Here is a 17,581-nt window from a genome sequence, read left to right as displayed (position 1 = left end):
TAACACCCTTGTTAATCTAGCTTGAAAACCACTTTTCTACCTTGGAAAATTTCGGACAGCAGCTCCCAAATATATGCAGAATGTTTGATGATATTGAAGAGTTTATAGCTTCTAACTTGAAGCCTCAAGTGTGTGATACCCCAAGCTTTTAACCCCAACATTCTTGCCTTTGGTTAGGATTTGTTAGAGACTTGATTAAGCTTGCAAAAAAAAAAAGATTAAGAATCCTTTTGAGCTCCCTAATGCTCACGGCCTGGACAGCAGTCCAAGGGGTCTTTGTGCAGTTTTTTTACAAGTTTACTTGGTGTGTTTGCATGTACTAGTGATTCCCTAAAAGCCTTGGTACTTATGCCACATGAATATATGAAGTAACCACTCATGTGGCTAGTCAAATGCATGCTTGGATGGACTCCAATGCCACTAGTATTTTTTTATAAAATGGTTTTATAAAACATGACAATTTTATAAAACTTGCTCATTTTATAAACTTGCAATTTAAATTTTATGCACATTCCATTTTATATAAAACCAATTTATATAAAAATGCAACATAAATTAATTAATCATTTAACCAATAAATAATTAAATCCATATTATATAAATTATTCCATAATTTATATATATATATATATATATATATATATATATATATATATATATATATATGTACACATCAAGTAAAATTTAAGAAAACCAATTTTCTTTAAAGTTCAAGTGTCGCGTATTTGATCAATGAACCAATCGTTACAATCAAATACTAATATGGTGTCGGTAAGCTTGTTATTGGGTATGACCCGACTTGGATCACAACATATTCGCCACATTAATTTAATATGTCTCTCGGGCATACGAAAAACATTCATAAACCTATACTTTTCTGTTTAGATTCATAAAATAGAGTTCAATATGAAACCATAGAAATTTGATTCACTCAAAACGGATTTAAAATGAAGAAGTTATGGGTAAAACAAGATTAGATAATTTTTCTCATTTTAGCTACGTGAAAATTGGTAACAAATCTATTCCAACCATAACTTAATCAACTTGTATTGTATATTATGTAATCTTGAGATACCATAGACACGTATACAATGTTTCGACCTATCATGTCGACACATCTATATATATTTCGGAACAACCATAGACACTCTATATGTGAATGTTGGAGTTAGCTATACAGGGTTGAGGTTGATTCCAAAATATATATAGTTTGAGTTGTGATCAATACTGAGATACGTATACACTGGGTCGTGGATTGATTCAAGATAATATTTATCGATTTATTTCTGTACATCTAACTGTGGACAACTAGTTGTAGGTTAATAACGAGGACAGCTCACTTAATAAACTTAAAACATCAAAATATATTAAAAGTGTTGTAAATATATTTTGAACATACTTTGATATATATGTATATATTGTTATAGGTTCGTGAATCAACCAGTGGCCAAGTCTTACTTCCCGACGAAGTAAAAATCTGTGAAAGTGAGTTATAGTCCCACTTTTAAAATCTAATATTTTTGGGATGAGAATACATGCAGGTTTTATAAATGATTTACAAAATAGACACAAGTATGTGAAACTACATTCTATGGTTGAATTATCAAAATCGAATATGCCCCTTTTTATTAAGTCTGGTAATCTAAGAATTAGGGAACAGACACCCTAATTGACGCGAATCCTAAAGATAGATCTATTGGGCCTAACAAACCCCATCCAAAGAACCGGATGCTTTAGTACTTCGAAATTTATATCATATCCGAAGGGTGTCCCGGAATGATGGGGATATTCTTATATATGCATCTTGTTAATGTCGGTTACCAGGTGTTCACCATATGAATGATTTTTATCTCTATGTATAGGATGTGTATTGAAATATGAAATCTTGTGGTCTATTATTATGATTTGATATATATAGGTTAAACCTATAACTCACCAACATTTTTGTTGATGTTTTAAGCATGTTTATTCTCAGGTGATTATTAAGAGCTTCCGCTGTCGCATACTTAAATAAGGACGAGATTTGGAGTCCATGCTTGTATGATATTGTGTAAAAACTGCATTCAAGAAACTTATTTTGTTGTAACATATTTGTATTGTAAACCATTATGTAATGGTCGTGTGTAAACAGGATATTTTAGATTATCATTATTTGATAATCTACGTAAAACTTTTTAAAACCTTTATCTATGAAATAAAGGTTATGGTTTGTTTTAAAAATGAATGCAGTCTTTGAAAAACGTCTCATATAGAGGTCAAAACCTCGCAACGAAATCAATTAATATGGAACGTTTTTAATCAATAAGAACGGGACATTTCATATTCGATTTCGATAATTCAACCATAGAATGTAGTTTCACGTACTTGTGTCTATTTTGTAAATCATTTATAAAACCTGCATGTATTCTCATCCCAAAAATATTAGATTTTAAAAGTGGGACTATAACTCACTTTCACAGATTTTTACTTCGTCGGGAAGTAAGACTTGGCCACTGGTCAATTCACGAACCTATAACAAATATGTACATATATATCAAAGTATATTCAAAATATATTTACAACACTTTTAATACATTTTGATGTTTTAAGTTTATTAAGTCAGCTGTCCTCGTTAGTAACCTACAACTAGTTGTCCAACGTTAGATGTACAGAAAAAAATTGATATATATTATCTTGAATCAATCCACGACCCAGTGTATACATGTCTCAGGCTAGATCACAACTTAAAGTATATATATTTTTGGAATCAACCTCAACCCTGTATAGCTAACTCCCACATTACTGCATATAGAGTGTCTATGGTTGTTCCAAATAATATATACACATGGGTCGATATAATTTGTCAAAAAATTTGCATACGTGTCTATGGTATCCCAAGATTACATAATATATTAGAATACATGTATAATACAATATAAGTTAGCTAGGGTATGATTAATATAGATTTGTTACCAATTTTCACGTTGCTACAACAAGAAAAATTATCCAATCTTGTTTTACCCATAACTTCTTCATTTTAAATCCGTTTTGAGTGAATCAAATTGCTATGGTTTTATATTGAACTCTATTTTATGAATCTAAACAGTAAAAGTATAGGTTTATAGTCAGAAATATAAGTTACAAGTCGTTTTTGTAAGGGTAGTCATTTCAGTCGAAAGAACGACGTCTAGATGACCATTTTAGAAAACATACTTCCACTTTGAGTTTAACCATGATTTTTGGATACAGTTTCATGTTCATAAGAAAAATCATTTTCCCAGAAGAAAAACTTTTAAATCAAAGTTTATCATAGTTATTAATTAACTAACCCAAAACAGCCCGCGGTGTTACTACGACGGCGTAAATCCGGTTTTACGGTGTTTTTCGTGTTTCCAGGTTTTAAATCATTAAGTTAGCATATCATATAGATATAGAACATGTGTTTAGTTGATTTTAAAAGTCAAGTTAGAAGGATTAACTTTTGTTTGCGATCAAGTTTAGAATTAACTAAACTATGTTCTAGTGATTACAAGTTTAAACCTTCGAATAAGATAGCTTTATATGTATGAATCGAATGATGTTATGAACATCATTACTACCTCAAGTTTTCTGGATAAAGCTACTGGAAATGAGAAAAATGGATCTAGCTTCAAAGGATCCTTGGATGGCTTGAAAGTTCTTGAAGCAGAATCATGACACGAAAACAATTTCAAGTAAGATTTCCACTCGAAATAAGATTGTTATAGTTATAGAAATTGAATTAAAGTTTGAATATGATTATTACCTTGTATTAGAAAGATAACCTACTGTAAGTAACAAAGGTTTCTTGATCTTGGATGGATTTAGAAAACTTGGAAGTAAACTTGCAATCTTGGAAGTATTCTTGATTTTATAAAACTAGAACTTTTGGAATTTATGAAGAACACTTAGAACTTAAAGATAGAACTTTAGAGAGATCAATTAGATGAAGAAAATTGAAGAATGAAAGTGTTTGTAGGTGTTTTTGGTCGTTGGTGTATGGATTAGATATAAAGGATATGTAATTTTGTTTTCATGTAAATAAGTCATGAATGATTACTCATATTTTTGTAATTTTATGAGATATTTCATGCTAGTTGCCAAATGATGGTTCCCACATGTGTTAGGTGACTCACATGGGCTGCTAAGAGCTGATCATTGGAGTGTATATACCAATAGTACATACATCTAAAAGCTGTGTATTGTACGAGTACGAATACGGGTGCATACGAGAAGAATTATTGATGAAACTGAACGAGGATGTAATTGTATGCATTTTTGTTAAGTAGAAGTATTTTGATAAGTGTCTTGAAGTCTTTCAAAAGTTTATGAATACATATTAAAACACTACATGTATATACATTTTAACTGAGTCGTTAAGTCATCGTTAGTCGTTACATGTAAATGTTGTTTTGAAACCTTTAGGTTAACGATCTTGTTGAATGTTGTTAACCCATTGTTTATTATAACAAATGAGATGTTAAATTGTTATATTATCATGATATTATGATATATAATATATCTTAGTATGATGTATATACAGTTAATTGTCGTTACAACGATAATCGTTACATATATGTCTCGTTTCGAAATCATTAAGTTAGTAGTCTTATTTTTACATATGTATTTCATTGTTAATACAGTCGTGCTAACTTCTCTATCTTTTCATCTTCTCTTATTGGCTGGAAGTGTGCTGATTTGGTGAGACGATCAACTATTACCCAAATAGTATCAAAACCACTTGCAGTCCTTGGCAATTTAGTGATGAAATTCATGGTAATGTTTTCCCATTTCCATTCCGGGATTTCGGGTTGTTGAAGTAGACCTGATGGTTTCTGATGCTCAGCTTTGACCTTAGAACACGTCAAACATTCTCCTACGTATTTAGCAACATCGGCTTTCATACCCGGCCACCAAAAATGTTTCTTGAGATCCTTGTCCATCTTCCCCGTTCCAGGATGTGTTGAGTATCTGGTTTTATGAGCTTCTCTAAGTACCATTTCTCTCATATCTCCAAATTTTGGTACCCAAATCCTTTCAGCCCTATACCGGGTTCCGTCTTCCCGAATATTAAGAAGCTTCTCCGATCCTTTGGGTATTTCATCCTTTAAATTTCCCTCTTTTAAAACTCCTTGTTGCGCCTCCTTTATTTGAGTAGTAAGGTTATTGTGAATCATTATACTCATAGATTTTACTCGAATGGGTTCTCTGTCCTTCCTGCTCAAGGCGTCGGCTACTACATTTGCCTTCCCCGGGTGGTAACGAATCTCAAAGTCGTAATCATTCAACAATTCAATCCACCTACGCTGCCTCATATTCAGTTGTTTCTGATTAAATATGTGTTGAAGACTTTTGTGGTCGGTATATATAATACTTTTGACCCCATATAAGTAGTGCCTCCAAGTCTTTAATGCAAAAACAACCGCGCCTAATTCCAAATCATGCGTCGTATAATGTTGCTAGTGAATCTTCAATTGTCTAGACGCATAAGCAATCACCTTCGTTCGTTGCATTAATACACAACCGAGACCTTGCTTTGATGCGTTACAATAAATCACAAAATCATCATTCCCTTCAGGCAATGACAATATAAGTGCCGTAGTTAGCTTTTTCTTCAATAACTGAAACGCTTTCTCTTGTTCATCCTTCCATTCAAATTTCTTCCCTTTATCCGTTAATGCAGTCAAGGGTTTTGCTATTCTGGAAAAGTCTTGGATGAACCTTCTGTAGTAACCAGCTAGTCCTAAAAACTGGCGTATGTGTTTCGAAGTTTTTGGGGTTTTCCACTTTTCAACAGTTTCTATCTTTGCCGGATCCACCTTAATACCTTCTTTGTTCACTATGTGACAGAGGAATTGAACTTCTTCCAACCAAAATGCACACTTTGAAAATTTAGCGTACAATTCTTCCTTCCTCAATACTTTTAACACCTTTCTCAAATGTTCACCGTGTTCTTGGTCATTCTTTGAGTAAATAAGTATGTCATCAATGAAAACAATGACAAACTTGTCAAGGTATGGTCCACACACTCAGTTCATAAGGTCCATGAACACAGCTGGTGCATTAGTTAAACCAAATGGCATGACCTAAAAACTGGCGTATGTCGTCGATTCTCGGTAGTGGGTAGCGGTTCTTGATGGTAAGTTTGTTCAACTCTCGGTAGTCGATACACAACCTGAATGTACCATCTTTATTCTTGACAAACAAAACAGGAGCTCCCCACGGTGATGTGCTTGGTCGAATGAAACCACGCTCTAAAAGTTCTTGTAATTGGCTTTGCAGTTCTTTCATCTCGCTGGGTGCGAGTCTGTAAGGAGCACGAGCTATTGGTGCAGCTCCTGGTACAAGATCTATTTGAAATTCAACGGATCGATGTGGGGGTAATCCCGGTAATTCTTTCGGAAATACATCGGGAAATTCTTTTGCGACGGGAACATCATTGATGATCTTTTCTTCAGTTTGTACATTCTCGACGTGTGCTAGAACAGCATAGCAACCTTTTCTTATTAGTTTTTGTGCCTTCAAATTACTAATAAGATGTAGCTTCGTGTTGCCCTTTTCTCCGTACACCATTAAGGGTTTTCCTTTTTCTCTTATAATGCGAATTGCATTTTTGTAACAAACGATCTCTGCTTTCACTTCTTTCAACCAGTCCATACCGATTATCACATCAAAACTCCCTAACTCTACTGGTATCAAGTCAATCTTAAATGTTTCGCTAACCAGTTTAATTTCTCGATTCCGACATATATTATCTGCTGAAATTAATTTACCATTTGCTAATTCGAGTAAAAATTTACTATCCAACGGTGTCAACGGACAACTTAATTTAGGACAAAAATCTCTACTCATATAGCTTCTATCTGCACCCGAATCAAATAAAGCGTAAGCAGATTTATTATCAATAAGAAACGTACCCGTAACAAGCTCCGGGTCTTCCTGTGCCTTTGTCGCATTAATATTGAAAACTCTTCCGCGGCCTTGTCCATTCGTGTTCTCCTGGTTCGGGCAATTTCTAATAATGTGGCCCGGTTTTCCACATTTAAAAGAAACTACATTGGCATAACTTGCTCCGACACTACTTGCTCCGCCATTACTTGTTCCGACACCATTTGTTCCTTTCGTTCTGTTAACCCCTGGTCCGTAGACGTCACACTTCACCGCGCTATGACCATTTCTTTTACACTTGTTGCAAAATTTGGTGCAGAACCCCGAGTGATACTTTTCACACCTTTGGCATAGCTGCTTCTGATTGTTGTTGTTGCTGCGATTGTTATTGTTGTTGGGACGATTGTTGTAGTTGCTGTTGTTGTTGTTGTTGTTGTTGTTGTTGGGCCGTTTGTTGTAGTTGCGATTGATGTTGCGATTGTTGGGATAATTGTTGCGATTATTATTGTAATTGCTGTTGTTGTTGTATTGGTGATTCTTATCACCGTTTTCCTCCCACTTTCTTTTGACTTGCTTCACATTGGCCTCTTCAGCCGTCTGTTCTTTAATTCTTTCCTCAATCTGGTTCACTAGTTTGTGAGCCATTCTACATGCCTGTTGTATGGAGGCGGGCTAGTGTGAACTTATATCTTCTTGGATTCTTTCCGGTAATCCTTTCAAAAACACGTCGATCTTCTCTTCCTCATCTTCGAACGCTCCCGGACACAATAGGCACAATGCTGTGAATTGTCTTTCATACGTGGTAATATCAAATCCTTGGGTTCGTAACCCTCTAAGTTCTGTCTTGAGCTTATTGACCTCGGTTCTGGGACGGTACTTCTCATTCATCAAGTGCTTGAATGCTGACCACGGTAGTGCGTAAGCATCATCTTGTCCCACTTGCTCTAGATAGGTATTCCACCATGTTAACGCAGAACCTGTGAAGGTATGCGTAGCGTACTTCACTTTGTCCTCTTTAGTACACTTACTTATGGCAAACACCGATTCGACCTTCTCGGTCCACCGTTTCAATCCGATCGATCCTTCTTTTCCATCAAATTCCAAAGGTTTGCAGGCAGTGAATTCTTTGTAGGCGCATCCTACACGATTTCCTGTACTGCTAGATCCAAGGTTATTGTTCGTATGTAGCGCAGCCTGTACTGCGGCTATGTTTGAAGCAAGAAAGGCACGAAATTCCTCTTCGCTCATATTCAAGGTGTGTCGAGTAGTCAGTGCCATTTCCTTCAAAATAGTCAAATGAAACGAGTTAATCATATAGAATATCAAGAGTAGTCAATAGTATTTCGTAGCGTAATATGAACTTATTTATAAAAGCTCTTTCTTCATATTAGCGTTTTATACTCTTTAATTCGGGTAGTACCTACCCGTTAAGTTCATACTTAGTAGCTAACATACTATTTCAACTACTACAATTCTATATGAAAAACTAATCACAAAAAAAAAATATCATATTCAAACCTTTATACAATAACTTGCAAACTTACAATACCGCTTTTTTTTTTTTTACATATAGCATGAAATATAGCACATAAAACTTTGATACAAAGTAGTTGCGAAGATAATTCTAGCTAGTACACAAGTCGTTCAGCAAAGGCAATAAAGACACGTAATTCATACGTCCAGAAACAAGTCATGCATTCTGGTTTTACTAGGACTACTTCCCATCCTTGGTCTTGTGGAACATAACCGTTATGGCCATTGATAAGACAGCGTGTTGTAACGTCGTCAAAGGGACGAGGGTTACGTAATGACCAACAGTCTCGTAATAACCTAAAAACCTCATTTCTTACCCCAATTACTGACTCCGTCACTTGTGGGAACGTTTTGTTTAATAGCTGTAGCCCGATGTTCTTTTTCTCACTTTGGTGAGAAGCGAACATTACTAACCCGTAAGCATAGCATGCTTCTTTATGTTGCATGTTAGCCGCTTTTTCTAAATCATGAAGTCCTATATTCGTATACATTGAGTCAAAATAATTTCTTAACCCGTTGCGTAAAATAGCATTTGGGTTCCCCGCAATATATGCGTCAAAGTAAACACATCGTAACTTATGGGTTTCCCAATGTGATATCCCCCATCTTTCAAACGAAAGTCTCTTATAAACCAAGACATTCTTGGAACATTCTTCGAATGTCTTACAAACTGATCTCGCCTTAAATAGTTGTGCCGAGGAATTCTGACCGACTCTAGACAAGATTTCATCAATCATGTCTCCGGGTAGGTCTCTTAAAATATTGGGTTGTCTATCCATTTTGTATTTTTAAACTGTAAAATAGACAAGAGTTAGATTCATACAAAAAAATTCTTATTAATACAAGCAGTTTTTACATATATTATAAATCATAAGCACACTATATTACATATATTACACCACATGAATACAACTATCTTATTCCGACTCGCTCGTTTCTTCTTTTTCGGTTTTGGTTCGTTTTGCCAAGTTTCTAGGGATATATGAAGTTCCCCTAATACTAGCTGTCGTTTTTCACAACGGTTTAGAAAAACCTGATGGTTTAGAGGTTCCCGGGTCATTGTTACAACTTAAGGACTTCGGGGGTTGACGATACATATAAAGTTCATCGGGGTTGGAATTAGATTTCTCTATTTTTATGCCCTTTCCCTTATTATTTTCTTTTTCTTTTTTAAATTCAGTTGGGGTAATTTCTATAACATCATCGGAATTCTCGTCGGAATCCGATTCATCGGAGAATTGGTAATCCTCCCAATATTTTGCTTCCTTGGCGGAAACACCATTGACCATAATTAACCTTGGTCGGTTGGTTGAGGATTTTCTTTTACTTAACCGTTTTATTATTTCCCCCACCGGTTCTATTTCCTCCTCCGGTTCCTCCTCTTCCGGTTCTGATTCTTCTTCTGGTTCAGATTCTTCTTCCGGTTCCTCTTCGGGAACTTGTGAATCAGTCCAATATATATTCGACTCTTCGTTATTATTAGGTGAGTCAATGGGATTTGTGCTAGAGGTAGACATCTATCACACAATATCAAACATGTTAAGAGATTAATATATCACATAATATATACATGTTAATAATATACAGTTTCCAACAAAAATGTTAAGCAATCATTTTTAAAGAAAACACGGTCGAAGTCCAGACTCACTAATGCATCCTAACAAACTCGACAAGACACACTAATGCAAATTTTCTGGTTCTCTAAGACCAACGCTCGGATACCAACTGAAATGTCCCGTTCATATTGATTATAAACGTTCCATATTAATTGATTTCGTTGCGAGGTTTTGACCTCTATATGAGACGTTTTTCAAAGACTGCATTCATTTTTAAAACAACCATAACCTTTATTTTATCAATAAAGGTTTCAAAAGCATTACGTAGATTATCAAATAATGATAATCTAAAATATACTGTTTACACACGACCATTACATAATTGAAAGGACCCGTTCATATACATTATAAACGATTCACAATAGTTGATTACATTGCGAGGTATTTGACCTCTATATGATACATTTTACAAACATTACATTCATTTTTAAAAGACAAACTTTCTTTACATCGAAAATTGACAGGCATGCATACCATTTCATAATATCCACTATCCAACTATAAATTGATTTAATAATAATCTTTGATGAACTCAATGACTCGAATGCAACGCTCTTCGAAATATACTACCAAAGACTCCAAGTAATATCTTTAAAATGAGAAAATGCACAGCGGAAGATTTCTTTAACACCTGAGAATAAACATGCTTTAAAGTGTCAACCAAAAGGTTGGTGAGTTCATTAGTTTATCATAATTATTTATTTCCATCATTTTAATAGACCACAAGAATTTCATTTCCAGTTCTCATATTTATACGTCCCATGCATAGAGACAAAAATAATCATTCATATGGTGAACACCTGGTAACCGACATTAACTAGATACATATAAGAATATCCCCTATCATTCCGGGATCCTCCTTCGGACATGATATAAATTTCGAAGTACTAAAGCATCCGGTACTTTGGATGGGGTTTGTTAGGCCCAATAGATCTATCTTTAGAGTTCGCGTCAATTAGGGTGTCTGTTCCCTAATTCTTAGATTACCAGACTTAATAAAAAGGGTCATATTCGGTTTAATAATTCAACCATAGAATGTAGTTTCGATTACTTGTGTCTATTTCGTAAAACAGTTATAAAAGTTGCGCATGTATTCTCAGCCCAAAAATATAAAGGGTAAAAAGGCAAATGAAACTCACACATATAAATATTGTAAAATATTTAATAAAGCATTTGCATGTATTCTCAGCCCAAAAAGGTAAAGAGTAAAAAGGGCAAATGAAACTCACCATACTGTATTTCGTAGTAAAAATACATATAATGTCATTGAACAAGTGCAAGGTTGGCCTCGGATTCACGAACCTAAATTAATAATATATTTATGTGTTGGTCAATATTTGTCTAACAAATTAGGTCAAGTCATAGTGTACCACAATCTTAATGCTCGAGACTAATATTCAAAAGTCAACAAAAGTAAATTTGACTCAAAATAATTTCCAAAAATCTATACATGATTAATATATAGTTTAAATATCGTCGTTTTATATTTTTAAATATTTTTAAAAGATTTATTAGAGTAAATAATATAATTTATTTATTAATAAATATAATTTTATATTAAATTTATATAATAAAATATACTTTTATATATATTAAGTAATAAAATTTATAGGGTTCATTTAATATCATAAAGATAATATGATAGGTACTATTAAAGTAAGTTATTACACGTAGTAAAATATGTTTGTATCACATATTTATTTGATAAAATAATATCTATAATGATAGTAAGTAAAAGTTGTATTATTTTGTAATAATAATTATTATTATAAAAATATCAATATTTATAATTACTAAGATGACATTATGATAAAACGATAATTCTAATTATGATAACTTTAATATTTACGATAATTTTTAATATTATCTTTAAAATAATAATTCTATTTAAAATAATAATAATAATGATATTTTATAGTAACAATGACATTTCTATTAAAATGATAAATTTTGTTAAAATGATAGTTTTAATACTAACGATACTTTTAATAATAATAGTAATGATAAAAATAATAAGAACGATAATTTTATCTAAATCAATATCTTATAATATTTTAATTTCATCATGATACTCTTACTCATTATTTCCTAATCGCTTCGTTTAATAGCTTTTAATCGTCTTTTATATCGTGTTCATAATAATGATAATAATAGTAATCAAAATAATTAGGTGTTACAAATATTTGTTTTAATTACACTAATATTAATAATGATAGTTACTATAACATTATTAACGATAATACTAATAATTTTCTTAATGATAATATAGTAATAATAATAATAACAATAACAATAACCATTTTTACCTAATGATATATATATTAGTAATGTTAATAATAATAATAATAATAATAATAATAATAATAATAATAATACTAATAATAATAATAATAATAATAATAATTGGATAATAATAATAATACTAATTATAACTTTAATGATAATAACGATAGTAATAATAAAAAAAATAACAATTTTTAATGATAAATCCCTTTTATTGATAAAGATAATAATAATGATAATAATAAGATAAAACTAGAACGACGATAAAAAAGACGATAATAATAATAATCATTTTTAATAAAAATATCGAAAATTTAATTGATTATAACTTCTAATCCGTTCATCGAAACTATTCGATATCTAAAGGAAAAGTTCTTAATTTTTTGCTAGCTTTCCAAGGAATTGCATATCTTATACCTTATCTCAACCGCAAGTGTAACTAATTCAAGATTCAACCTAACCTGTCTAAGGGCAACATCAAAAGTACAAGCATGCATAATCCTAAATACTCGAGCACTAGTCAGGGATACACTATTAGTATGTAAAAGCTAAATTATGAGTACTCACGTATCAATATTGAGATTCAATATTGCAGGAAAGGTACGCAGACGCAACGGAAATGATAAACACTATATTGATCTCATGAGCATACCCATGAACCATACTCAATCACCTCCATAGCTATAACCCATAATTTCCTTAATCCTATCCCACTCGAAAAACAATTTCGAAATCACTCGGACAGCACTCCGTCGTAATATTTTATGTATAGTAATAATATCTTGAAATAATACGTAGTAAATATATATATGTAAATCGATTGAGAGAGTTTAGAGAAAAATATTTTCAAGTTTCTATGAAATAATGAAACCTATTGAATTCTATTTATAATAGATTTTTGAATTATTAAAGTGAATTATTAAAGTATGAATTATTAAAGTGAATTATTAAAGTATGAATTATTAAAGTGAATTATTAAAGTATGAATTATTAAAGTGAATTATTAAAGTGAATTATTAAAGTATGAATTATTAAAGTTAATTATTAAAGTATGAATTATTAAAGTAAATTATTAAAGTTAAAGTAAAGTAAAAATAAAGTAAAGGTAAAGTTTAAGTATAGTAAAAGTATAAAACTACGTACGTATAATACGCGTATAAATATGTATAATATTAATTTAAATCGTTATATATATTTAATAAAATAAAATATAAATATCGTTATCTTTATCATACTAGTTAAGTAATGAGTTGTCAAAAGTGGTTGTAGATATTTATAAAAGTTATATACGTTTTAATAATAAAGTTCTTTTTAAACTAAAAACTTTTTTGTACGTTTGAAACTAAATAGATCAATCGAGTCTTTATGAGATTCAATCTTCCACTATCCTTTGTCTAGTTCTCAATGATTGATAATTTGTTCTTATTTATAAATCACTTTACCATTTTCCGAATATTGTTAAAATGGAAAGATTTCTCAAATCAACGTGGGCCTTTCAACAGAGACTTGTAATCATAATTTAATATATCTGATAATTCAATCATTTGATCTTATCTTCTAATTCCATGATAAACATTTTGAAACAGATACAATCATATAAAGTATTTAATCTAATATTTTGTTTATGTTTCAAGTTATAATATATATACACATATACATATATAATCATATTCGTTTAATGGTTCGTGAATCATTGGAACTTGGTCGAGGTTGAATGAATGTATGAACATAGTTTAAAATTCTTGAAATTTAACTTAACAAATATTGTTTATCGTGTCGGAAACATATAAAGATTAAAGTTTAAATTTGGTTGGAAATTTCCGGATTGTCACAGTACCTACCCGTTAAAGAAATTTCATCCCGAAATTTGAGTGGAAAGGTCGTGAATGATAATAAGTATGTTTTCATGATGCACGGGCTGAAAATTAGAGTTTTATCATCAGCGAATAATTTGGATAAACAATCCATTTATATGAAGAGTACGAATGAAGCTAACATAGAAGAGTGAAATGAGTAAGTGTAGATTCATCTTATCATTTGACATAGATATGATTGATTCCCAGATTTCACGGGATTTGAAGAAAATCTTCTTAATAAGATTTGACTCTCCGGTAATCAAGGGAATTAGGATCCGCTTTAAATGCGATCGTCCATTTTAATTGTTCTGTCGGAGATTTTCTTATAAATTTACCTCCTTCGTTTCCTTACATCTCACACCTTCTGTTGATGCATTTTATGCAAGTCCCTAGACATCTACCCACGTCCATTGCAGGTACAACAGTTTACAGGCCACCATGATTGCTCGTTATTATCCTATCCGTGTTTGTATGTGGTTACAGGAACTGTAGGAACGAGATTTAGATGTTTGACTATGTTAGACTTAGTCAGACGTACGAGTAAAGCCTCACTAGTACGGCTGACATGCTCATACGCACGGTTGATGCTGAGCTAAGTCACAATTACAACCTAAATGAGAAGACACTAGTGAGTGATCACCCGTACGGCTGATGAAGCCAACTCGTACGTGTGATGAATGAATCATATGGGTGAGTCAACAGCAGGGGTATATAAAGTCTTATGTTCTTCATTTTAGGTTAAGTCTCTCATTTGTTACACACACTCCGATCTAGTGAGCTCCTCCGATTCTCTCTCAGTCCAAATCACCCAGGTGGTGAATAATAGCTCTAGGTGTTGATCTAATCACACTTGATTTAGTTGTGGTTTGACTAAATTAATAAAAAAAAACTTAACCTATTCACTAGAGGGTTTGATTCACTTATTTCGCCATTGTGTGAGTTAAATCTGTTGATTTCTAAGTTCCTAGTCATGTTTCATCACCTTCTATTCTTTCCCCCTCAACTCATATTTTAAAGTATTCATCAATATGCTCCATCCAGTTCTGATTCTCGATATACTTCTAACTTTCATATCGGTCATTCTTCTTTTTCATCTACCGCCGGAAGAATCTATTTACTTCTACTATACTCTTGGGTTTATAGTGTTTCTAGTTCTCCCGTGTCTTTATATTGCTATATGCATCGATATATATGGTTTATAATTTCTGGTTTGTCGTTGGGCTTTATATGTTCCCTTATATTTCAAAGTCTCTGCTTCTGTCTTCTATAATCATTATCATTCACAGTTAATTCTCTCTTTTATTTGCTGCGATTTATACCCCAATTTCTATTTCGGAGTTTTGTCCTTTCGTTTCTTCTTCTTGCGATTAAGCACTGCTTGTAATGGTCCAGAATTCACAAATATGAATTTCAGAATGAACATTGCTAATGTTCTAAGAAGGAAATTGTGATGGCACGATCTTGACTTGTCAAATTACTAGAATACCTTGGAAAAGGCCGAATCATCAAGAAATATTTTCTTGATATTTTAGAGGTTAAATAGAATACAAGAGTCGTATAACATGGCACATGATGATGTTATGATCCGTGAATCATCACGTTCCATTTAGAAACTCAGCATGACTTACTGTAATATAATCACATTGATCAAGTGTCATTATATTATACTAATTCATGCTTCAGTTCCCAACACTACTTTAAAATATTCCTATTTTAAACTTGAATGTTTCAGAATTCAGAAACTAAAATAGTTTCATTTATGATGTAATACAGATAGCCCGAAGAGGTAAATGATTTCAAATAAGAAAAATTAAGAAAATATCTTCAGAAATATGGAGGATATTTATAATGAAAGATATGATGATATTTTAGAATTTCTAATATCAGAGAATGATGAAGAATATTGTCCGCAGGGGTTTAGAGTCAGGAGAAAGGTATTCGTTAATGACTTTAGCAGGTACTGAATCATTTGGATCCTTTGAAGTCAGGTTCAGTCTTTGTAATTTGTCCACAGCCTCCTTCCTACTTTGCTCAATCCGTTTTCCAGTTCCAAAACTTCTCTTTTTCTGCGCTTTGCCAGCACACTTCATCATTATCATCCAGCTTTTACCGTTTAAAGTCGTTTATAGTTTTTGCTGCTTCATCAGCATTTTTTCCATTTTCGGAGAACCATTTCGTAGTTCGGAGTATTTTTCAGAAACTTCACATTCAAATTAAGTCCAGAAGATAGAAGTTATGTATACACATATAAATGTTGGCGTAGACATGCTGCGAGATTTCAAAATACTGATTGCTAATTCCCAATGATTCGTATGGCAATTCTCATTACAAGATGCGAATGAGTAAATGATGGGGTTTCAATGAATAATTATAATGACTTTTTGGAGAGGCTAAAGTCAAAGGGTAATGAAGTTGTTGGTACATCTGCTAATAATGTGGTGGAATGTAAAAGGTTCCCTGGTAACGATGGTGTATATCTCAAGGTTATAATCAGGTTAGTCAGACTGAAAAGTCGAAGTTGACTTGTTGGAGCTGTGACAAAACTGGCTACTTTGAATAGGAGTCGCAAAGTTATTTTTGCTAATAAATGCCAAAGAATCTGACGTGGATACGTTGTTTAAACTTTTACTTTGGTTTCAAGAGTTTTTCGGGTACATAACTGTGGGTAACATGTGGTTGGATCATCATCTCGATTGCTCATCATTCGAAGTGTCTTCAGAAATTTTCGAAGGGTTTGAACACAAATTGTAATCGTTAACATACATTTGATGTTCTAACACCGTTTTGAAGTCAAAATATAGCTTGTGAAAGATGTAAGGATCTAAGAGTGATGATTTTGGTCATATCTCAAGTTGAATTTTGAGATTTCAAAATCAGAATATGTAATTAAATTTTGAATGAGTATGGTTGTTTTGATTTATATAAAAGAATGTATATTGTTGTGAAAGTAGGGAGTATAATGGATGATTTGCTGAATCAAATTCGAAGAATGTAACATATTAATTGTGAATTTATATATCTCTCGGGTATTACCTACCCGTTAAAAAAAATTCACAATTAATATTTTGTACAAAAGAATTTTATTACAGTCTTTATGAAAATATATATATATATATATGTATATTTTCTTCAGATGTAACATAGATTTAATGAGTTAATGTTAAATTAAACTCATTTGATTTACGGTTGAAACTAGAATTGAATAATCCCTAAAGGCTTTAAAAAGTACATAACTTTTACGCAGTATTTCTTTAATGACATTGAAATTATGAATCAATACTTCGTTATTTGTTGATGTATGATGTTCGGTTCGTGGAATTCTTGTGAATTTCGCAAAGTACGAATGATGTTATCTGAAAAGTTTCGGGTACATCGATGATGAAAGTGTAAAATCAAATATATACTTGA

This window comes from Rutidosis leptorrhynchoides, chromosome 4 (assembly GCF_046630445.1).
Source record: "Rutidosis leptorrhynchoides isolate AG116_Rl617_1_P2 chromosome 4, CSIRO_AGI_Rlap_v1, whole genome shotgun sequence".
NCBI lineage: Eukaryota > Viridiplantae > Streptophyta > Magnoliopsida > Asterales > Asteraceae > Rutidosis > Rutidosis leptorrhynchoides.
The sequence above is the reverse complement of the archived record's forward strand: the minus strand, read 5'-3'. Positions refer to the sequence as shown.